The following is a 26,272-nucleotide window of genomic DNA, read 5'->3' as shown; positions in this document are numbered from 1 at the left end:
ACGGGAAACGCGCCCGCACATCCTACGGGCGCGTCCTGCGGCGCATATCCTGGGGCGCACATAAATAAAAAAAAATATATAACAATTTAATTAAATCAAATGAATAAAAAAACTGTGCGCGCACATCCTGCGGCTGCCGCAAATCCTAAATAAAAAATAAAAAAATTAAATTAAATCAAATTTATATAAAAACTGCGCGCGCACATCCTACGGACGCGTGCTGCGGCGCACATAAAAAAAAAATATATATAATAATTTAATTAAATCAAAGTAATAAAAAAAACTGTGCGCGCAAATCCTGCGGCGCACATAAATAAAGAATATATTTAAAAATAAAAACCATAAAAATGTAATTTATCAAATTAATAAACAAACTGTGCGCGCACATCCTGCGGGCGGTGCACATTCTAAATAAAAAAGCATGAAATTGAGTACGCCAAAGCTAATTCCGATTTATAAAACCATGCACACGCAAAACCTCAACTCCAAATCCGCCCTCCACCCCCCCAATTTCTACTATAAACGGTCAATGCAAAGCACGTCACGAATATTAAATTATGAATCCGACCAATGGGTTTCCACCGTGAGTCCTGACCGAGGCACGGCATCAAGCGATGTGAAGAGGAAGTGAAACTTTCTGACACTGACATCGAGTTGTTTGTTAGTGAGGTGGAGGTGAAGAGCGACTTTATAGGACAGCAGTGATGTCACTAATAAAGAAAATACACTGATACTCTGCCGCTGCTGCTGTGGATAACACAATGTGTGAGATCAGAAATCGCTGAACCCTCGCTTCCTCCTCATCCTTCCATTCGCATGCACAAATCGTGCAGAACCCCGCATCGGTGTCACGGCAGTATTTATCCATTTAGAGCATCGGACCGATTCCCTCACATCAGTGGATCCTTGCCTCCACTCTGGGATATTATTTGGAAAGTTTCTACATTTCTTGTTAGTGATCTCCTGTGCGCTCTATGCGCTCTGCGCTGGGTGGCTCTGCGCGCTGGGTCGCTATTACATGTGTAGCGGGTCAGTTCTTAATAAAGTTTTATACTTTTAGCAGTGTCATTTTCCCCGCTCTGGATGTGTTAATTAACCTGACAGGACGGCAACTCCTATAGGCTGCAAGGAGGCGGAGGAGTTTATTTAGGGACACCTTAGCACTCTCCCTTGTCCTCTCTCTCTCTCTCCCCACTGCCGGTCCTGTGGGTGTGTGCGGAAGTTTAGCGTGAGCGCAGCACGTGTGGTCGCAATTGTTTGTCGCAGTAAGTTGCTGGAAGTTATATAATGTTAACGGCGATCACAGAGAAAGTGTCCGCAAATTGTAACTGAAGTTTGTCCTTAGAGCCCAGCGTGAAGCTGTGTCTGTGTGCGACTGTGACGGCGTCACCGTGGATGCACGCTGTCCCTGCTTTATTTTAATGAATTAAAAGTATGAGATAAGGATGTGTTTTTATGTTTGTAAATGTTTTTAAATATTATAAATGTGTTTAAATTGTGTGACCTAACTATAACATGTTTGTTTTATAGGGCTGCCTCCAGCTAAATAGTTACGGTCACGGTTTTTTCCCACTTTAGATTTTATTTAGATTATTTGGTTTGATTATTTGTTTCTTTGTGTTTTGTTTTGTTCTATTGCAAGGTGCAATATATATGGTTGACTGGGACTGTGCAATTCAGCGGTAGTGACTTGAATGGTGGTGAATTATTGGCTCCATAAAGTAGAGGCCCTCTTTTGTCATTTTGTTGTTGTATATCGTTTGCAGTGATTTTCTTAAAGTGTGTTGTGTTTGGTTTTTAATGCATGATATTTCAGCATTGTACAATTGGGTCTGGAGCCTCTAATTTCTCTCTATTTTAAACTGTCATTTATATCAAGTCCAGGCCAGCCTTTCCAACCTTTGCACATGTCACTTTACTGTTTGAGCAGTCTGTTTTAAATCATTTGCATTTATTAAATAAATTGTATTTTGTATTGATATCTCAGCCTCCCGTCCCGTCTTATTCTGGATACTTGTTGAACCGAATTGACATTAACTGTCATCTCTGAACCATTTTTAATCACTACACATGCTTGCATTGTTACGATTCTTAAAGTGTGCTATGGTTGTTTAATGTATGATATATTAATGTAATGAACCGACTGATAACTGTCATGCTCTGAAATCTACATCAGTAATGGACAACAAAACCAGTATTAGTATTTCAGTAGCTGCATTTCATTTACCGTAATCATTCAGTATACGTTGTTCAGAATATCACATCAACACAGGGAACCAAGGTTTTGGTAAAGAGGAGTTTAATTTATAGGAACTGACTGTCATCATGCTGCTATTACCTTAAATTACATTGTACAGTATTTGGGATTATGTTGAATTTTATTTAAAACAATAATAAACAGACAAGTTAATTTACATGACAATTGTTTACAGTGCGGAAGTTACACTGTAACAGACTGCGTCACACTCGCGCTGTGGGTTTTACGCGGTGTCCTCGCCGCCGGTCTACGGGGAGTATAAAGCGAGCGCACGGACGGAAGTTGCATCCGCGCAGGACATCAGCTCCTGTGGGAACACACGAGCAAAGCGGAAGCGCATTGCTCCGCGCCCGTCAGCCCGTGATTCTGCTTTCTCCGCTGGTTGTGTATGCTCCGTTCAATGAAGGGGTTCGGGGTAAATGATGATGATCTTCATAGCATTTAATCATGTTCGGGGAAACACTCGGGGATATTGAAACTCCAGGAGAACCGCAGGGAACTCTAAAGTACGGGACACATATTTTAACATTTAAATATAATATGTCATTAATATCGTTTAAAATCATTTCCCAGTGTGTTTCCCCGAACTATGCCCCGAAACCATCGGTGCCGAACGCGATCGCAGCCGAAGTGAACAGCGCCACTGAGTTACATGGGGGCGGGCGTGAATGTTACGGGGTCAATTCTGAATAAAGTTTTATAGTTTTGGCAGTATTATTTTCCCCGTTCTGCTGATGTTTTAATTTACCTGACAGGACGGTGATTCCTATAGGCTGCGGGAAGTCGGCGCAGTCTATTTAGGGACACCGTAGCTCTTCCCTTCTCCCCCTCTCTTATTGTGTCCGTGACATTAAGTTAAGTTGTCTTTTCCTGTTTTAGTAATTGTTCTCAAGACAATAAGGACGGGGTGGGTCCCTGCTTTATTTGAATGAATTAAAGGTATGACATAATGATGTGTTTAATGTTTGTAAATGTTTTTGAAACATTTTGATAAACTGGTTCAAATTGTATGACCTAAATACAACATGTTTGTTTCTGTTGAGTTGTGTTGCACTATTGCTGCAGCTACCGTTGCATTCGGAGGAAAGAATAAATGATGGCGTTATCTTTAGCCGTTGTTGGCGTATTTATTAACAGGCTGCTGACACATCAGTCTCACGGTCAGAGCTACTTTAACTGACACACTAACATATAGCAGGTTGGCTCTTATAGCCTGTACCTTGGCGCCATCCTGTGGCGTAACCATATATACATATTACAATACAGCACTACATATACATCTGAGTACATAATGAATATATCTCAACACCCCCACTTGTACTCAGGTTGCTATACTTCAAGCAAAAGAAACACAGGAAAACAGAATGAATGTGAACCTCTGTCATACACATATCAATCTCCAAAAAGAGCATTTGCAAACTTCTTCAGTTTCAACTTATTTACAGGTTTGGTCATTACATCAGCAACCATGTCATCAGTAGAACAATACATCAAAATCACCCTTCCCTCAATCACAGTTGACCTGATAAAGTGGTACTTTATGTCAAAGTGTTTACACCTCTGTCTGTGTACAGGGTTTTTGGCAAGAGCTATTGTCCCCTGATTGTCCTCATGTACAATAGTTTGTGTGTAATTGTAGTTATCTATACCCCCTAGTAACTGCTCCAGGTATAGACACTCCTGTATGGTTGAAGCCAGTGCCATATATTCTGCCTCGCAGGTTGATAGCGCAACTGTGGGTTGTTTTCTAGTCTTCCACGAGACTAGAGAGCTGTTCTGACTAAGACTGACAGAGTATCCTGTGGTACTGCGTCTGTCACTTGTATCAGCCGCCCAGTCAGCATCACTGTAGGCTTGTATACCTAGCTCCTCACTGTCGTTTCTCTTAAAGCTTAACCCTTTCTCTGCAGTGCCTTTGAGATACCTTAAAACATGCTTCACAGTGACCCACTGCTCCTCTGTAGGCTCAGCAAAATACTGTGATAATCTGCTCACCACAAAACTTAAATCCGGTCTGGTACAAGTAGTCAAGTATATAAGACTACCAACAGCCTCCCTGTACATCCTGACATCTTCCATCTTTACTGCATCTTCAGTATACTCTAGCTTCTGCTCACAGGGTGTTTCTCTGGTCCTACAATCTTGCATATTAAAACGCTGTAGTATCTTGTTAGTGTATCTTTCCTGTGACATCTTTACACATCCATCTGATTGACTGAAATCAATACCCAGAAAATGTTTGAGTTTGCCTAAATCTTTCATCTTAAACTTTTCTGCGAGCATCTCTTTCACCTTTTTCAGTCTTTCTTCATTGCTTGCTGCAATGATCAAGTCATCGACCCATGTGATTATGATCACCTTCCCTTCATTTGACTCTTTGGCATAAACACAGTGGTCGGCTGGGTTTTGTAATATTATGTTTTTTTTAAACCATTTCATTTATATTGCTGCCTCAACGTGATGCTGACACGGACACGTTAACTCGGGATGGGTTTTTGTAGGATTTTTATTTCAGCGAGACCTTCAGTAGATCACCACACTTCACTCACAAGCGCTTTGTGAAAATGACGAATCTGCCACCGGCTCTGCAAATGACCCTCAACATCTGGAAAAAGGTAAAGAAATCGCCAATGTCAGGCCATGTGTGTTCTGTTATTGTCCGGAGACTCCGCCCTCTGTTGCTTCCCGCTCTTTTTGTCCCTCACCTGTTCCCGGTCATCAACCTGATTGTTTGCCTGATTTGTTCACCTGTGTCTTGTCTTTGTTCCCCCTTCTATTTAAGCCCAGTCTTCCTGTTGTCCCCTGTCGGATTGTATCGTTTGTTTGTGAGAATCTATGTAAAGATTCTGCCGTGTTTGAACCTTGTTTTACCTGGTATGGTACTAGACTCAGATTTCTGATACTCTCTGTTTTTCCCTTTTGGAATTCTGTTTTTGAATTGGACTCTCTGTTTTTTGCACTTGTGTTTTTTGCCTTTTTGGATCCTTGTTTTTTCTATTTTTGGAAATAAATAAGTATTTTTTTGCATCTTGGTCTGCGATTTAGTCCTTACTCTGAGAAAGGAGAGGCACTGTCTAACGCCGAGTTTACCCCGGGGCGTGGAAGCGCAGTGCAGCGCCAAGGAAATCAAGCGCCTCCTATCCACCCCCTGTTAAACCTTTGTGCGGTGCACATCGGATGCGCTGCGCCGCGCTGCTTCACTCGCGCCCTGAACCAATGGTTTCGGCGTAGAGTCTATTTTTTTCACTCGCCGCGAGCGTAACGCGCCAAGAAACAAACTGAAAATGATTTTAAACGATCTGTTGTCCTAGAGTTTTAATTTCCCCAATTTTCCCAATCACATAATTAAATTCCCCCCTGCCCATCCACTACAGCTACACAAGCAGTCATATGGATACAAATAGAGGGGGGGGGCTATGAGACCATCATCATATACCCCCAAACGAGTACATTGAACGGGTTACATTCAACAGCAAGCGGAGAAAGCAGAATCGCGGGCTGACCGTCGCTGAGAAATGCACATCCGGTGTGAACAGCCACCTAAAAACGATGAAATGAACTGAACTATGAAGTAGTTCAGATTTTGAATGGTGAACTATGAACGTGAACTATTCATGTTTACTTGTATGAACTGAACTTTGAACTAGTTCATGAGAGGTGTGAACGTGCACAACACTGTTCAAATCGTAATTCACGTCGGCAGCAACGACTCCCGGCTTCGCATGTCGGAGGTCACTAAAGTTAATGTTGAGTCGGTGTGTGCTTTTGCAAAAACGATGTCGGACACAGTAATTTTCTCTGGCCCTCTACCTAACACAACAGGTGATGACATGTTGTCTTTTAACCTCTGGCTGTCGAGGTGTCCTGTAAACGGTGTGGGCTTTGTAGATGACTGGCAAACTTTTTGGAGGAAACCTGGACTTGTTAGGAGAGACGGCGTTCATCCCACTTGGGATGGAGCAGCTCTCTTATCTAGGAATATTACTCAGTCTATTACATGACAACCCAGAGTTGGGACCAGGAAGCAGAGCTGCAGTGCTAAAAACTTCTCTGCGCTCCCTCTGGGACAGTCACACAACCCCATAGAGATTGTGTCTGTCCACCGTCCGAATCCACACAATAATCTAATACAAATTAACACAACCTCTGAAACAACACAGGAAACCAAGACTTTGAAATGTGGTCTTTTAAACATTAGATCACTGTCATCAAAGGCTATTTTAGTTAATGAACTAGTCTCAGACTACAACATAGATGTATTATCCCTCACTGAGACGTGGCTGCATCCTGATGAATATGTCAGTCTAAATGAATCTACTCCCTCCAGTCATATAAATTCACAGGTTCCCAGAGAATTCGGACGAGGAGGTGGAGTTGCTGCTATTTTTAACCCCAGTCTATCAATTAATCCTAAACTAAACTATAACTCATTTGAATGTCTTGTTCTTCCACGCCAATCCAGGAAACACCAACAGCCAATCATATTTGCTGTAGTTTACCGTGCTCCGGGGGCTTAAACTGAATTATTTACGGAATTCCCCGAGTTTTTTTCAAACCTAGTCCGAAAGACCTATAACATAATTATTGTTGGTGACTTTAATATTCATGTTGACAATAATAAAGATAGCCTTAGTGTAGCATTAATTTCGATACTAGATTCAATTGGTTTCAGTCAGTGTGTACACCAACCTACTCATTGTTGTAACCACACACTTGACCTTGTATTATCATACGGTGTCGGAATTGAACATTTAACAGTACTCTGATCACCCAGGATCAGTTTACCAAAATAATCTCAGGTTCTAAACCAACAACCTGTATCTTAGACGACATTGCCCTTGCTTTCAATGAAACAGTCAGGAACTGGTGAGTGATCTTCGATCCTGATTTGTCCTTTAATTCTCACCTACAACTAATTTCTAGGACCGCCTTTTTCCACTTGCGTAATATCTAAAAAATCAGACATGTACTTCGCAAAAAGATGCAGAAAAACTAGTCCACGCCTTTGTTACATCCAGACTGGACTATTGTAATTCATAACTATCATGCTCCAGCAGTAAGTCGTTAAAAAATCTGCAGCTTGTCCAAAATGTTCTTCAATGATACTGAAACAACCCTTAAGTTATTTATCTTTGAATACATGTAAATGTATATTTGTGTCCCCTTTAGGAGTAAGAGGAGGTATCCACCCCTTTAACATATCAATATTTAATGGAATCATATTTAGTGGCTTGTGTTTATATACACGGTATATGCATATAGATCTATATATCTATATATATATCCCCTGATGCTGTCAGAACACATGAACCTGCTGAATGTTGCATCAGTAAAGATACAGACACTGATGCACATGTTTTTATCTCATTACACCAGGATCACTGGTCTTATTATAAAATCTGTACAACAGAGAACTTCTGTCTCACGTTTCTTCTTTATTCTATTCTACTTGTTTTCATGTTCATATACAGTTCTTCCGCCATCTGCAGGCAGACGTCACCACTGACTCTGATTCTTTCAGTTCATGAGGAGTTTGTTTTCAATGTGTTTCTCTATAATTTGTTTAAGTCTTGACATTTTAAGTAAAAAGCCTTGATATTATGTATATTAGGATTTGGCTCTATTTGTAACCGGTCTATCCTTTGTGGTCTACCTGCGTTGTGTGTCAGTTTGTGAAGTAGAAGACCGGGACAGGACTTGTATCACTACTGAATTTGTCTGTTATGTTGAAGCCACAGTTCATGTGATTGAACCGTTTTTTTATTTAACACAAGTACTGAGTACATTGTACAAAGACCTTTTCCTTATAAATCAAACACGACACTTTGGTGAATTAAGGTTTTCAGTCATCAAATGTTGTCTTAGACACATAATGAGATTATTGACTCATATCTTAACAATCAATGATTGATTGGATTCAAACCAAAATGTAAAAGCCCTGTGATTAATTTCAAATTACAACAAAACATTCATCAAAGTGTTCATGTGTGATTACAATACTGTGCGTGTTGCTGCTGGGACTTTCTATATCATATCTGCCAGTCGTGCACATTACAACAGAATTTACTGATGCAACATTCAGCAGGTTCTTGTGTTCTGACAGCATCAGGGAATATATATACATATAGATATATAGATCTATATGCATATACTGTGTGTATATACACACAAGCCACTAAATATGATTTTATTAAATATTGAAATTGAAAATCGTTATTTGTATATCCCATATTCACAAATCACAATTTGTCTCATAGGGCTTCAACATGGTCTGACATCCTCTGTCCTTAACCATCAGCAAGAGTAAGGAAAAACTACTAAAACCCTTTTACAGGGTAAAAATACGTAGAAACCTCAGAGAGAGCCACATGTGAGGGATCCCTCTCCCAGGACTGACAGAAGGGCAATAGATGTCAAGTGTACGAAAACATCATCAAGATTAAAGTTTTTAGCAGCATTAGTGAGGGTAAACATTTTGAAGGATAACTTCAAAACTATATGTCAAGCAGTCCTGCTGCAACTAAATGCTTCCTAGTTTAGAACATAGGACAAGTAACGTTCTGCCGCACTAATTAGCTCTAACTATAAGCTTTATCAAATAGGAAGGTTTTAAGCCTACTTTTAAACATACAGATGGTGTCTGCTTCCCGAACTGAAAGTGGTAGATTATTCCACAGCAGAGGGGCTTGATGGCTGAAAGCTCTGGCTCCTACTCTACTCTTTAAAACATAGTCAAATGAAGCAGCAGTTTACAGGGTGAAGGAGTGGGGAATATTAAATTAAATAATATGAATATATGTGAAGTAAGTGTATTTGTATGAGTGGGGGAGCAGAATGTATATGGTGACTGTTCAGAGGGTCAGTGTTGATTGTTCAGAAGCCTAATGGCCTGGAGGAAGAAGCTGTTTGTGTGTCTGGTAGTCCGTGCTCGGATGCTCCGGTAACGTCTGCCAGACAGCAGCAGTGTGAGAAGTCCACAGCCTGTGTGGCTCTGGTCCTTGATGATCTTCAGTGCTCTTCTCAGGCATCTTGTGCTGTAGATGCCTTGCACGGAAGGGAGATGGCAGCCGATGATACCAGGTCAGGTCATCTGTGATGAACACACCGAGGAGCTCACCACCTGGGGTCTGCTCGTCAGGAAGTCCAAGATCCAGTTACACAGGGGGGTTTTAAGACCCAGGCTCCTGAGCTTGGGGACGAGCTTGGCAGGCACAATTGTGTTGAATGCGGAGCTGTAGTCCACGAACATGATCCTCACATATGTGTTGGCCTTCTTCAGGTGGGAGAGGGTGGTGTGTGTTGTCGGGGCGATGGCATCGTCCGTGGATCGGTTTGGGCGGTGAGCAGATGTGGCTTTTGACCAGCCGCTCGAAGCACTTCATGATGGTGGAGGTCAGTGCTACAGGGCGGTAGTCGTTTAAGCAGGTGATGGATGATTTCTTAGGTATGGGGATGATGGTGGCCTGCTTGAAGCAGGAGGGGACTGTCGAGAGATTTAGGGAGAGGTTGAATATGGAGGTGAAGACCTCCGTTAGCTGGTAATAGAGCAGTAATGCTGGTTATGATTTATGACTTTTAATCATAATACTTAATTAGGTGGATTTTATGCTCGCCACAATAGAGCCACCTCCTCGTGTCATAACTAAACTGCAAATTATATTATTTCTATGGTCAGAATTTTGGTCATGTCATTTATTTGTATCAATATATACATTTATTTAGTCAATAAAGTAACATTTTAGTTTTGAGAGCTCAAGATGATCTCTAAACTTATTTTGAGACTGACCAGTGATCCAAAACTCAAAGACGAATCATTTAGAAAATAAACAGACATTAAGAGGAGATCAGGAATTCTTCACTTTTCAATATTCTAACGAAATGCTTGATTGATAATTTAATCAACAAGCTTTTGCTTCTGGATTTTCTAAATGATTATTTTGTCTCCCAAGCCAGCAGTTCAGAGCAAGCTGGAAAGAAAACAAAAGATCACAGACAATTCATCTACACATGTAAAAGATAAGACTGGCAAATTAAAAAATATTAATATCTGACATGGGAAAAATTGTATTTCACATTAGTGAGTCATGAAATTGGATTTTATTCTGAAAGCATCATCAGTCAGAAACTTCAACAGTGGTCAAAATCAGTTTTGGATTTTCCTTCTTTTGGCCACTAGGGGGTAGGCATGTTCCATCATAATCTGGTAATTTTGTGAAAAGGAGTTTCCAACAGAACCCTCTATTCCTCTCTTTTCTTTTTCTGTTCAGTGCTTTTTGAACATGAGAAAACTTTCACAGGTGGGTGTTGGATTACAGAAACTGTATTTTAGAAATGTTTAACACTTTACTCTCTCCTTTTGGTCATTTGACCTATCTATCAGATTCTAAATCTTAGAATAAGATATATTAAAAAATAAAGTTTCCTTCACAGTGTTTTTCTTCTATACATTGTAATTATTCTGTCTAACTTCAGTACATTTGACCTCCAGTCGCTGCAGCAGTCACATGTATTGATCTGGACCTCAGATATATCTTATCTCCACAGAGCTGCAGCTGTGATCAGTCCCTTCAAACAAACACACTTTAAACAGCCTGATTGGCCTCTGCTCAATAAAACCCTGTGTGTGAAACCTGTGGAGCAAGTGGACTTTCCCTTTCAAACACGAGTCTGAATTTTGATGGGTTGACAGGGACAATTTATATAATTTACGAGACTTAGCCTGGAATAACTGAAATATCACCTGTTTAAATAAAGCAGAGACAAAATGCAGACATTAATGTAAATCATCTCTGAAATGCCAAAAGAGACAAGTGGTGATCCGACAGAGGGATAGAGAATTGAAAAATAAGATGACAACTGCAACAAGCATGTAAACTAGATTCAAACTGGCAAAATAAGATGAAAGCACAGCTTCTATGAGAGAGCCACTGCTTTCCCCCTCACTGTAGAGACTGAATCGAAGCAGCCTTAGACAAATCCTCCTTCTGTCTGTAGGCCCAAGTGCTTTGTGTTCTATTAAAGCCCATGGAAATCTACACTCTGTACGTTGTTTGATGTTGCCAACTTGTCATCTCTGTATCTCCGCAGACTTCACACATGGGCTGTTTTCTATATATAAAACTCTGTCCGAGTTGTTTCCTCTTTACCTGTGTACATACATGTATATGTAAGGGGGGGGGGGGGGGGGTGTACCACCACTCGAGGGCTGGTGATAAGATAACTGGAAAGTTTTCACATTACAACGTGATCATATTTCACGTTATGATGATCCGTAACACGTTAATTATGCTCAGAAGATTGCATGTGTGTTGTGTATGTTTTGTATGACCGCTGTATGTGTGTGTTCGTATTCTGTCTGTTGTAACAATGTGTTACTGCCTTCTTGGCCACATCTGTCTTGTGAGAGATTTAACTCAATGAGATCTTTACCTGGTTACAGAATGTGTATGGAGTTAACTATTCTAATGTTCAAAGTTTTTTTCATAAACCAAACTAATGATGCTCTGCCATGGCAGCACATTCAAGTTACTTTAGTTCATCGTAACACTTACAAGCCTTCTTTTGTAAAAGCTTCTCATTAATTAAGTCTAATTGGCTCCTGTATATCAAACATGTTTTTTTTTTTTTGTTTTTTTTTTACTGAATTCTCATTTAGATTTGATGTTCAGTTCAGGAAGTACTTTTGTCAAATGTTGTCCCAGAAATTCTCCAGTCATCTGTGCTTATCATTGATTATTGGGAAAAGGGGAAATGTATAAGTTGTATTTCCCACATGTGTTTTAATTGAAATGTGAGGGCAGCTGCATGCAAGACATTAAAACACCCAAATAAAATTTAAAACATTTTATTCATTAGTCGACAACATATTATAAACCCCTAACAGAGTAAAGACTTTTTCAGGGCATGATGTCACCCAGTGTACATTATACAGAGTAGGAGCAGGGGTTGCAGTAGGGGGTTTCTGTCCATTTACAAATATCTCTGTATAAGTTTTATAAGTGTATGAGTTGTATTTCCCACATGAGTTTTCATTAAAAACTTAGTGGGGGTGGAGCCTGCCCTCTTCCGTGCATCCACTGTGTCCTTCAACAAAAGGGAGAGCCTTGGTGCCCTCTTCCCTTCCTCTGCGATGAACCTCAGCTGGTTATAGTAGGAGTCCAGAGACGTGACCACCTCCAGGTCCTGCTAGATGAGCTGGAGGAGCTCACAGAGGCTCTCCAGAGATGGCCCGTCTCCGTTCTGCAGCAGCCTCCTGATGCAGCAGTACATGGCTTTCTCCTCCAGAACCTTTGAGAGGAACAGCTCCCCAATAAACTTGATGCTATTGAGGAGGCGTCCGGAAGGTTTTGCGTTGAGTTGCTCTTCCCTCAGCCGGTCGATGACCCTCACGTCCCTGACTGGCTCCAGGCAGGACCCACTCTTCCGATAAATGCCCTCCCTTTCAAAGTTCTTCCTGAACTCTGCCTGGCAGTGTTTGACCAGCAGAGACCTGAAGGAGACGCTGGCTGACCAGTCGGACAAGGATTGGACCTCCACCTGAAGAGGAGAAAACCATAAGGAAATATTAACATTAATGCTACTCACATACATACATAGTGATCAGTGTGTTCTGATTTGAGGATTAAATCAGCACACAAATGAATGAAAATAAGTGAACTCATTATTTGAATAAGACAACAGGGGTCAAAAGTGACCCCACTCAGTATTTATTATTTATATCTTTGCAGTAAATTATTTCCGTCATTTAGTATTTCAGGTATTTTTCAAATAACTGTTTTTTTCACTTCCCTTCTAATTCACAACATGGGTCAAAAATGTTGTATTGTAAAATACATTCTTATTAAGTCTTATTTACAATCTATTACTAGTGAGAAAGATAATTTATAATTTACCCAAGGGGTTTGCATAGCTTGTTTATCAAAAGGCTAAATTAAGGTTACAACCTGCATACAAAAGATAAGCTGTCCAACTAATTAAGAAACAGGATAAAGTAGCTTCCAGCGCAACATGGCGCCGTACTAACGGGTGCCTGTCGTAGCAGCTCCTGGTACTACTGTCGGTTTTTTTGTGTTTTTATAACGTTTGCGATTTGTTTTTTATATTTATTTTTGCACTGCTCTGTGCATCTCCGTCCCGCACAATGACGAGATGCTTTTGAAATTTATTGGACACTTTTTATAACTTTTAACCGCACTTCGGTCTCTTCGGATCACTGGGAGAATGCCTGCAACACACGCCGGCATTGTTTACACCCGCGACCAGCTGATCGCCCTGAGGCACACTACCCTCTTGGCCGGAGAGAGACCCACCATCCCGGAGGAACTAAAGAGGAGACGGCGGGGCTGCAGAGCGGGGCTTAAACGGAGGAAGGAGAAGAGGAAGTTTAAGCCCTTCATCCCTGCAGTAATCACTGGAAACGTGAGGTCGCTGGCAAATAAAGTGGACGAACTGGAAGCGCTCATCAGGACACAGAGGGAGTACAGGGAGTCCAGTGTTGTGTGTCTCACGGAAACGTGGTTGCACGAGCAGATACCGGACTCCAACGTCACCATTCCTGGCTTCCAGACGGTTCGAGCCGACAGAGACACCATCGCGACCGGCAAGAAGAAAGGAGGGGGACTCGCCGTGCTCGTGAACAACAGGTGGTGTCACCCCGGGCACGTCACCGTTAAACATCGTGTCTGCAGCCCGGACATCGAGCTCGTCGCCGTCGGACTTCGTCCATATTATTTGCCGAGGGAGTTTACCAGTGTTTTCGCCATCAATGTTTACATTCCTCCATCTGGGAACGCAGAAGCAGCGTGTGACGTCATCCACACTGTGACTGCAGGATTACAGACACAATACCCCGGGGCCTTCATCATCATCACAGGTGACTTTAAACATGCTTCCCTCTCATCCACACTCCCAACCTTCTTCCAGTTTGTAAAATGTGCCACCCGGGAAAATAAGACTTTGGACCTATATGCAAATGTTAAGGATGCATACAGCTCCACTGCCCTGCCACCACTGGGCAGGTCAGACCACAACCTAGTCCTGCTCTCACCATCTTACAAGCCTGTGATTCAGCAGCACCCAGTCACAGTGAGGACAGTGAGGAAATGGTCTCATGAGGCCATGGAAACACTGCGTGGGGCCCTGGAGGCCACAGACTGGGATGCTCTGTATGAGCCACATGGTGAGGACATTGATGGCCTGACTGACTGTGTCTCTGAGTACATTGGGTTCTGCATCGATAACACCATCCCCACTAAAGAGGTCCGCTGTTACCCAAATAACAAGCCGTGGGTTACAAGCGACCTGAAGGCCCTTCTCAATGAGAAGAAGAGGGCCTTTAGATCACGGGACAGAGCAGAACTCAAACGGGTTCAAAGGGAGCTCAAGCGCAGCATCAGGGAGAGCAAGGACAACTTCAGAAGAAAACTGGAGCACAAACTGGAGGAAAACAACACCAGGGACGTCTGGAGTGGTATGAAGGAGATCACTGGTTTCAAGAGGAGAGATGGGGGAGCAGCTGGGGATGAACGACGTGCGAATGAGCTGAACACGTTCTTCAATAGGTTCAACTCCAACCCCCCAGCCCCCAGCGGACCATCCACTGCCTCCACTGACTCTACGACTGCCTCTACTGCGTCTCTGAGCAACAACCCCCCACCTCCCCCCATCACCCCCTGCCCCCCACCACCCCAGTCACCATCTCCCCCCACCCCCCCGCTGGCCTTTACCACAGACCTTCTCACACCTCCCACCCCCAGGACATCCTCACATCCCCCACAGCCCCCCACCACCTCCTGCAACACAAACATCTCTGCACCACCCTCAAACCCATCGCTGACATCCCCCACCCCCCAGTCTGGACTCCACATCACAGCCAGCCAGGTGAGGAGAGAGCTGGAGAGGCTCAAACCGAGGAAAGCTGCGGGGCCGGACCGCATCAGCCCTCGTTTGCTGAAGGCCTGTTCCAGCCAGCTCTGTGGAGTTCTCCAGCACCTCTTCAACCTGAGCCTACACCTTCAGAGAGTGCCAGTGCTCTGGAAAACATCCTGCCTGGTCCCAGTGCCCAAAAAAGGACGTCCTGCTGCACTGGAGGACTACAGGCCGGTGGCACTGACCTCTCACATCATGAAGGTCATGGAAAGACTGGTCCTGGCCCACCTCAGACCGCTGGTGTGCCCATCACAAGACCCCCTGCAGTTTGCATATCAGCCCCATGTTGGGGTTGATGATGCAATCATCTACCTGCTGCAGAAGGCTTACTCCTCCCTGGACAGACCCAACACCTCAGTCCGGATCATGTTTTTCGACTTCTCCAGCGCCTTCAATACCATCCAGCCCACTGCTGAAGGCCAAACTGGAGGGCACGCAGGTGAGTGCTCCCCTCATCGCTTGGGTCGATGACTATCTGACGGGCAGACCACAGTTTGTGAGATTACAGAACTGTGTGTCTGATCATCTGATCAGTAACATCGGGGCCCCCCAGGGAACTGTGCTGTCCCCCTTCCTCTTCACCACATACACTGCTGACTTTAAGCACTGCACAGAGACGTGTCATCTGCAGAAGTTCTCTGATGACACGGCCATTGTGGGGCGTGTTGAGGGCGGAGGGGAGGCTGAGTACAGGGACCTGGTTGACCGCTTTGTGAAGTGGTGTGGGGAGAACCGCATGCAGCTCAACGTGGCGAAGACGAGGGAGATGGTGGTGGATTTCAGGAGGACCAAGCCCCTGCCCTCTCCTGTCTGCATCGGTGGGACGGCTGTGGAGGTGGTCCCTGCTTACAAGTACCTGGGTGTCACACTAGACAATAAACTGGACTGGTCCACCAACACAGAGGCCGTCTACAAGAAGGGCCTGAGCCGGCTTTATTTCCTGAGGAGGCTCAGGTCCTTCAACGTCTGCAACAAGATGCTGCAGATGTTTTATAAGTCTGTTGTGGCGAGCACCATCTTCTTTGCTGTGGTGTCCTGGGGTGCGGGCATCAAGGCTAAGGACGCCAACAAACTGAAAAAACTGATTAGGAAGGCAGAGTCTGTGGTTGGCTCTAAGCTTGTCACCCTGGAGGAGGTGGTGGAGGACAGGATGCTGGCAAAACTGCTGGCAATCATGGACAATCCCTCTCACCCCCTCCACAAAACACTAGACAAGCTAAGGAGCAGCTTCAGCCACAGACTCATTCAACCCCGCTGCTCTAAGGAACGATACAGGAAATCGTTCCTCCCAACCGCAATAAGACTATACAACTCATCTACCTCTGTCAGAGCCACCATCACAGAACTGCACTAAATATACCTGTCTCAATTCATCATTTTATACAATAATATTGTCTTTTGCACACTCTGTCTACATATTCTTACACTCACAGTATATTATATTATCTATTGTATCGCCAAATACTTATATTTATACCCGTACTATATATCATATATTATATCATACTCTTTGTATATTCTTTGTATATATAAGTCTATATACACATATTTTATTTATACATGTGTACATGTTATTAATATTATATTTTACTATTATTATTATTATATATACTGTTGCTGCTATTATTACTATAAACTGCTATTATATTGGTATAATTACTATCATATATAAATATATATTATATACTATATATACTGTACTATTTTTGATATACTGTCTAACAATAACATTACCATCATATCATCAGTACTATTACCATCATCTGCCACTGCACCTTATCTACCTATTTTATCTTGTGTTTCTGTTTTTATTATTTCTACCGCAATATTTTATATTTTATTCTATTGTATTGTATTTTATTGTATTCAAATGTACCGGCTGCTATGACGACTTAATTTCCCCTCGGGATGAATAAAGTAATCTATCTATCTATCTATCTATCTATCTAGATGCATCACTTACTGTTGAGAGGTGCTGGCACAGCTCGGCGAAGACTGCAGCAGAGTGTGGCTTCTGCACGGCCCTCTTGAAAACGAGCTCAACCATTTCCTGCAACTGCTCCGCTATGGAGCCAGAACAGTCTCAAAAGGATTAAATGCACACAGAAATGAATACATGCGCAAAAAAGATCCACAAATACATTTTCAACGCCGCTGGCTCAACACACTTGTCACACTAATCAGCGGCGTTGTCCGGCTGACTGTGGCTGGTTAGAGCACTTCATGTGTGTACGGTCACATACGGTTATAACGAACTTTGATAACGGGGATAGCGGGCTAGCCACCATGCTAACTGCGGTGGGAACAGCGCCAAAACCCGCTGACTTAATCCCAAGGCTCTCATGACACTGTTTCTCAAACACCGTCAGGTTAGAAGCAAACACTTGGTAGTAGTTAGTATCGGGTGTCCGTGCTGACTGTGTGTGGAAGCTGGGGGGGAAGCTAGCTGCCTCCGTGTAGCTTCAAGCTGTTGCAGCTGTTGAATTAGCAACGCAGTTTGGAAACAAGACCGGGGAACCGCTGCGTTAAGACACGATAACATAAGCACTTTGACCCGCTGGGTGTCACTTTATTTCAGCAAAACTGTCGCGTCATCAACAGCCCTTTTCTGTTGTCATCGTTCACTGTGTGTGAGGAGCCGGGGATCAGCGTCTACTAATTCTATGTCTATTGGCTGGCGGGCTAAAAACCTCCAGGCTGCCTGCGGGCGTTTTAATGACGTCGTGTAATGGCACTCACGTGATTGGCTGTACAGGAGTGAGACATCTGATTGGCTACAGACGATCCCCTCTTAGAAAAAATGCATTCGTGAAACAGAGTCGCGTCAGGGGAGTCTCAAAAGTCTCAAAAGTCTCACACACAAATGCAGCGAGGTTTACAAATTAAAAGCACTTTGTAAATGCAGGTCCAACAGTTTATATATGAATGTAACAAGCTCCAAATATGTATTTGCTGAAGATTGCAAATACTTTTACATGCATATATTTGTGAATTTTTTTTCTATTTGTGTGTGCATCGGAAATATGTTTATGAATCTTATATTTTACATGTGAATTTTTTTTTACTTATATATGGAATGAAACATATTTGTGTGTGCATTGAAAATGTATTTGTGGATTTTTTTTGCGCATGTATTCATTTCTGTGTGCATTTAATCCTTTTGAGACTGTTCTGGCTCCATACTCCTCACCGTCCAACTCCTCGTGACTCAGATCCGTCATGAAAGCTTGAAAGTTTTCGGTGAAGCAGCTGACGGACTTCTTCCTCATCTCTCCCAGCAGAAGAGGAGCTGGCTTGGAAGTTAATTCCACGCTTTTATTTTGTTTTGGGATCATGTTGATTCCAATAAATCGAAGTTGTCTTCAAGGCAAATCCAAAGAAACAAGTTCCGGTGCAAGAAACAAGTTCAGGAGCAAGAAACAAGTTCAGGAGCAAGAAACAAGTTCAGGAGCAGGAAACAAGTTCCGGTGCAACCAGCCAATAGTGAGAAGACAACTGAGTGAAAAATGAAAACTGACGTTTAAGTAACGACAGACTTCAAAGGTATAAGGCTGTTGCCTTGGTGACCTGCAGTGACATACGTCAAAGGAACAAAGCCTGATAACGTAAAAAATAATAATACAGAAAATGCTTCTTTTTTTTTAAATGTAAAAGAAGTTTCATTAAATTCAAACTTAATAACGGTTTGAGTGAAAAATCCTAGAAGACGTTTCTGAAACTTAAAAAATAAATTATATTCAGAAGTGTTACAAAAAGGCTATCATACGCTAATAAGGAATGATAATGAGCTCTTTAAGGTATGAAAAAAACTGCGCGCGCACATCCTGCGGCGCACATAAATAAAAAATAAATACAATTAAATCAAATTAATAAAAAAACTGTGCGCGCACATCCTGCGGCGCACATAAATAAAAAATATATTTAAAAATAAAACATAAAAAATAAAAACAATTGTATCAAATTAATAAAAAAAGTGTGCACATTCTGAAAATAAAAAAGCATGAAATGGCGTACGCCAAAGCTAATTCCGATTTATAAAACCATGCGCACGCAAAACCTCAACTCCAAATCCGCCCTCCACAGCCCCAATTTCTACTATAAATGGTCAATGCAAAGCACGTCACGAATATTAAATTATGAATCCGACCAATGGGTTTCCACCGTGAGTCCTGACCGAGGCACGGCATCAAGCTATGTGAAGAGGAAGTGAAACTTTCTGACACTGACATCGAGTTGTTTGTTAGTGAGGTGGAGGTGAAGAGCGACTTTATGGGACAGCAGTGATGTCACTAATAAAGAAAATACACTGATACTCTGCCGCTGCTGCTGTGTATAACACAATGTGGGAGATCAGAAATCGCTGAACCCTCGCTTCCTCCTCATCCTTCCATTCGCATGCACAAATCGTGCAGAACCCCGCATCGGTGTCACGGCAGTATTTATCCATTTAGAGCATCTGACCGATTCCCTCACATCAGTGGATCCAGTCTCTCAGCACGTGTCACCAAGTACGACATGAAGTGTTGTGAACTCAGTCTGTTAATATCAATCCTCTTCCGCTCCTCTCCTCTGAAGCAGAAGGAGCAGACACCAACACGCGCGGCTAGACCCGCTACGTCTTCCTCTGTATCTGACGCGTTGATGATGAAATGAAACAACTAACCTAAAACGACTTCTATAACAAATGTTATAACTTAGTCACACTTTAAAAGTATGACTAAGATATACGTGAGGAAGTGTCTGCTTAACCTCTGATATTAAAATGTTGAAGCCACAGTTTATGTGATTGAAGCGTTTATTTGTTTAACACAAGTCTGAGTAGATTTTCTCCCATGTATTTTCAACCCTAACTTCATAAACACTTGTATAGACATCATATATCAGAGACTTTATTTCTTCTCAACCTCTAATCTCAGATTCCTGTGTTCTGCAGCTTCTTCTGAATCAAGAGGAACGAGAGCTGTTTGTGGGACTCGTCTCCAAGAGGACAGGAAGAGACATTCAGAAGAAATCTGTCTCAATCAACCTTGTAGACTTTGAGTGGAGTTTCATATAGGTCAGTGAGAGCTCTCTCCCTAGGTCATTTGTCAATTTGTCTCTTTAATTTTGTACATGTAATCATATTGTTCTTCTCCTGTCCACTAAATATTAATCAATTCATTTCCAAATATGGGTATGCTTCCTTTCCATGTACACAAAAGGGAACATGCTCCCTTGTCCAAGGGCACGTAATCCAATGTAGGATTTGATCTCTTTATTTCTCTCTGTTAGAAATTAGGATCAGTTATTGGATGTATTTACTTCATGAATGTCACTTGTTGATCTTCCATGTAATCAAGTTGCAGAGCTTGTGTTGTTGAATTAATAGTTTTAAAGAGATTCGTCTGATAGAGGCAGTCTTATTTGACCAGGACCATTCAAAATGAATAAAGAAAGGAATATTTCATGTTGTTTTTAATTATCACGTGTTATACATTCTCTTTGTGGGATTAATGTTTTGTCCTGATACTTGCATCATTTCTCCAAGTGTTTTACAAGGTTCATTTGTTTTATCAAATGTAATGAACAGACTGATAACTGTCATGTTCTGAAATCTACATCAGTAATGGACAACTTTGTTTCTAACAACAAAAAAACAGCAAGTATTTCAGTAGCTGCATTTCATACCGTAATCATTCAGTATACGTTGTTCAGAATATCACATCAACACATGGAACCAAGGTTTTGGTAAAGATGAGTTTAATTTATAGGAACTGACTGTCATCATGCTGCTATTACATTAAATTAATAAGACCGTGTCCTCGCCGCCGGTCTACGGGGAGTATAAAGTGAGCGGACGGACGGAAGTTGCATCCGCGCAGGAGTCAGGACATCAGCTTCATGCAGCTCGTCCAGGGCCTGATGTCGGCATGTGGCGGAATGTGCACCGCTGTTATAACGACCGATGTAAACTCCCTCGGGATGTAATAAGGTCGGCATCTGATCACGAGCTGCTCCAGGTCCGGAGAACAGCCCGAAGAAATAATCTCCACATCTGAGCACCACACATTGTTCTCCATGCAGCAGACACCTCCTCCCTTGCTCTTCCCAGAGTGTGTTGTCCGGTCCTGACGCTGAATGGAGACCCCCTCGGGAACCATGGCGGAGTCCGGGATCGAGGGGTCGAGCCAAGTCTCCGTGAAAACCATCACGTTACAAAAAGTCAGACTGCGGTTCAGAACTGTTCCTTGTAAAGTGTCTTAAGATCTTCTTGTTGATGTTCCAGCCCGATTTGGGGGGTGGGTATCAACTGAGTTGAACCCATGTTTTCTCCTGGATTACAGAAGAGGGCCTATAGTTTTTCGTATGACTGAAGATTACAGCGCTCATTTATACGCTGGCTCGCAACAAACAATTTGCGTCCTCACCTGCTGCGGCCACGCTGCACTTACTCACACACACAGAAACGGCAGTGGAGAGAGAGAGAGAGGGCGAGAGGGAGCGCTACGGTGTCCCTAAATAGATGTCGCCAAAGCCCTGCAGCCTATAAGAATCACTGTCCTGTCAGGTAAATTAAAATATCAGCAGAACGGGAATCGCGCCCGCACATCCTACGGGCGCGTCCTGCGGCGCATATCCTGGGGCGCACATAAATAAAAAAAAATATATAACAATTTAATTAAATCAAATGAATAAAAAAACTGTGCGCGCACATCCTGCGGCTGCCGCAAATCCTAAATAAAAAATAAAAAAATTAAATTAAATCAAATTTATATAAAAACTGCGCGCGCACATCCTACGGACGCGTGCTGCGGCGCACATAAAAAAAAAATATATATAATAATTTAATTAAATCAAAGTAATAAAAAAAACTGTGCGCGCAAATCCTGCGGCGCACATAAATAAAGAATATATTTAAAAATAAAAACCATAAAAATGTAATTTATCAAATTAATAAACAAACTGTGCGCGCACATCCTGCGGGCGGTGCACATTCTAAATAAAAAAGCATGAAATTGAGTACGCCAAAGCTAATTCCGATTTATAAAACCATGCACACGCAAAACCTCAACTCCAAATCCGCCCTCCACCCCCCCAATTTCTACTATAAACGGTCAATGCAAAGCACGTCACGAATATTAAATTATGAATCCGACCAATGGGTTTCCACCGTGAGTCCTGACCGAGGCACGGCATCAAGCGATGTGAAGAGGAAGTGAAACTTTCTGACACTGACATCGAGTTGTTTGTTAGTGAGGTGGAGGTGAAGAGCGACTTTATAGGACAGCAGTGATGTCACTAATAAAGAAAATACACTGATACTCTGCCGCTGCTGCTGTGGATAACACAATGTGTGAGATCAGAAATCGCTGAACCCTCGCTTCCTCCTCATCCTTCCATTCGCATGCACAAATCGTGCAGAACCCCGCATCGGTGTCACGGCAGTATTTATCCATTTAGAGCATCGGACCGATTCCCTCACATCAGTGGATCCTTGCCTCCACTCTGGGATATTATTTGGAAAGTTTCTACATTTCTTGTTAGTGATCTCCTGTGCGCTCTATGCGCTCTGCGCTGGGTGGCTCTGCGCGCTGGGTCGCTATTACATGTGTAGCGGGTCAGTTCTTAATAAAGTTTTATACTTTTAGCAGTGTCATTTTCCCCGCTCTGGATGTGTTAATTAACCTGACAGGACGGCAACTCCTATAGGCTGCAAGGAGGCGGAGGAGTTTATTTAGGGACACCTTAGCACTCTCCCTTGTCCTCTCTCTCTCTCTCCCCACTGCCGGTCCTGTGGGTGTGTGCGGAAGTTTAGCGTGAGCGCAGCACGTGTGGTCGCAATTGTTTGTCGCAGTAAGTTGCTGGAAGTTATATAATGTTAACGGCGATCACAGAGAAAGTGTCCGCAAATTGTAACTGAAGTTTGTCCTTAGAGCCCAGCGTGAAGCTGTGTCTGTGTGCGACTGTGACGGCGTCACCGTGGATGCACGCTGTCCCTGCTTTATTTTAATGAATTAAAAGTATGAGATAAGGATGTGTTTTTATGTTTGTAAATGTTTTTAAATATTATAAATGTGTTTAAATTGTGTGACCTAACTATAACATGTTTGTTTTATAGGGCTGCCTCCAGCTAAATAGTTACGGTTTTTTCCCACTTTAGATTTTATTTAGATTATTTGGTTTGATTATTTGTTTCTTTGTGTTTTGTTTTGTTCTATTGCAAGGTGCAATATATATGGTTGACTGGGACTGTGCAATTCAGCGGTAGTGACTTGAATGGTGGTGAATTATTGGCTCCATAAAGTAGAGGCCCTCTTTTGTCATTTTGTTGTTGTATATCGTTTGCAGTGATTTTCTTAAAGTGTGTTGTGTTTGGTTTTTAATGCATGATATTTCAGCATTGTACAATTGGGTCTGGAGCCTCTAATTTCTCTCTATTTTAAACTGTCATTTATATCAAGTCCAGGCCAGCCTTTCCAACCTTTGCACATGTCACTTTACTGTTTGAGCAGTCTGTTTTAAATCATTTGCATTTATTAAATAAATTGTATTTTGTATTGATATCTCAGCCTCCCGTCCCGTCTTATTCTGGATACTTGTTGAACCGAATTGACATTAACTGTCATCTCTGAACCATTTTTAATCACTACACATGCTTGCATTGTTACGATTCTTAAAGTGTGCTATGGTTGTTTAATGTATGATATATTAATGTAATGAACCGACTGATAACTGTCATGCTCTGAAATCTACATCAGTAATGGACAACAAAACCAGTATTAGTATTTCAGTAGCTGCATTTCATTTACCGTAATCATTCAGTATACGTTGTTCAGAATATCACATCAACACAGGGAACCAAGGTTTTGGTAAAGAGGAGTTTAATTTATAGGAACTGACTGTCATCATGCTGCTATTACCTTAAATTACATTGTACAGTATTTGGGATTATGTTGAATTTTATTTAAAACAATAATAAACAGACAAGTTAATTTACATGACAATTGTTTACAGTGCGGAAGTTACACTGTAACAGACTGCGTCACACTCGCGCTGTGGGTTTTATGCGGTGTCCTCGCCGCCGGTCTACGGGGAGTATAAAGCGAGCGCACGGACGGAAGTTGCATCCGCGCAGGACATCAGCTCCTGTGGGAACACACGAGCAAAGCGGAAGCGCATTGCTCCGCGCCCGTCAGCCCGTGATTCTGCTTTCTCCGCTGGTTGTGTATGCTCCGTTCAATGAAGGGGTTCGGGGTAAATGATGATCTTCATAGCATTTAATCATGTTCGGGGAAACACTCGGGGATATTGAAACTCCAGGAGAACCGCAGGGAACTCTAAAGTACGGGACACATATTTTAACATTTAAATATAATATGTCATTAATATCGTTTAAAATCATTTCCCAGTGTGTTTCCCCGAACTATGCCCCGAAACCATCGGTGCCGAACGCGATCGCAGCCGAAGTGAACAGCGCCACTGAGTTACATGGGGGCGGGCGTGAATGTTACGGGGTCAATTCTGAATAAAGTTTTATAGTTTTGGCAGTATTATTTTCCCCGTTCTGCTGATGTTTTAATTTACCTGACAGGACGGTGATTCCTATAGGCTGCGGGAAGTCGGCGCAGTCTATTTAGGGACACCGTAGCTCTTCCCTTCTCCCCCTCTCTTATTGTGTCCGTGACATTAAGTTAAGTTGTCTTTTCCTGTTTTAGTAATTGTTCTCAAGACAATAAGGACGGGGTGGGTCCCTGCTTTATTTGAATGAATTAAAGGTATGACATAATGATGTGTTTAATGTTTGTAAATGTTTTTGAAACATTTTGATAAACTGGTTCAAATTGTATGACCTAAATACAACATGTTTGTTTCTGTTGAGTTGTGTTGCACTATTACTGCAGCTACCGTTGCATTCGGAGGAAAGAATAAATGATGGCGTTATCTTTAGCCGTTGTTGGCGTATTTATTAACAGGCTGCTGACACATCAGTCTCACGGTCAGAGCTACTTTAACTGACACACTAACATATAGCAGGTTGGCTCTTATAGCCTGTACCTTGGCGCCATCCTGTGGCGTAACCATATATACATATTACAATACAGCATTACATATACATCTGAGTACATAATGAATATATCTCAACACCCCCACTTGTACTCAGGTTGCTATACTTCAAGCAAAAGAAACACAGGAAAACAGAATGAATGTGAACCTCTGTCATACACATATCAATCTCCAAAAAGAGCATTTGCAAACTTCTTCAGTTTCAACTTATTTACAGGTTTGGTCATTACATCAGCAACCATGTCATCAGTAGAACAATACATCAAAATCACCCTTCCCTCAATCACAGTTGACCTGATAAAGTGGTACTTTATGTCAAAGTGTTTACACCTCTGTCTGTGTACAGGGTTTTTGGCAAGAGCTATTGTCCCCTGATTGTCCTCATGTACAATAGTTTGTGTGTAATTGTAGTTATCTATACCCCCTAGTAACTGCTCCAGGTATAGACACTCCTGTATGGTTGAAGCCAGTGCCATATATTCTGCCTCGCAGGTTGATAGCGCAACTGTGGGTTGTTTTCTAGTCTTCCACGAGACTAGAGAGCTGTTCTGACTAAGACTGACAGAGTATCCTGTGGTACTGCGTCTGTCACTTGTATCAGCCGCCCAGTCAGCATCACTGTAGGCTTGTATACCTAGCTCCTCACTGTCGTTTCTCTTAAAGCTTAACCCTTTCTCTGCAGTGCCTTTGAGATACCTTAAAACATGCTTCACAGTGACCCACTGCTCCTCTGTAGGCTCAGCAAAATACTGTGATAATCTGCTCACCACAAAACTTAAATCCGGTCTGGTACAAGTAGTCAAGTATATAAGACTACCAACAGCCTCCCTGTACATCCTGACATCTTCCATCTTTACTGCATCTTCAGTATACTCTAGCTTCTGCTCACAGGGTGTTTCTCTGGTCCTACAATCTTGCATATTAAAACGCTGTAGTATCTTGTTAGTGTATCTTTCCTGTGACATCTTTACACATCCATCTGATTGACTGAAATCAATACCCAGAAAATGTTTGAGTTTGCCTAAATCTTTCATCTTAAACTTT

Source organism: Pleuronectes platessa, chromosome 6, assembly GCF_947347685.1.
Source record: "Pleuronectes platessa chromosome 6, fPlePla1.1, whole genome shotgun sequence".
NCBI classification, from domain to species: Eukaryota; Metazoa; Chordata; class Actinopteri; order Pleuronectiformes; family Pleuronectidae; genus Pleuronectes; species Pleuronectes platessa.
Note: the sequence above shows the minus strand (reverse complement) of the source record.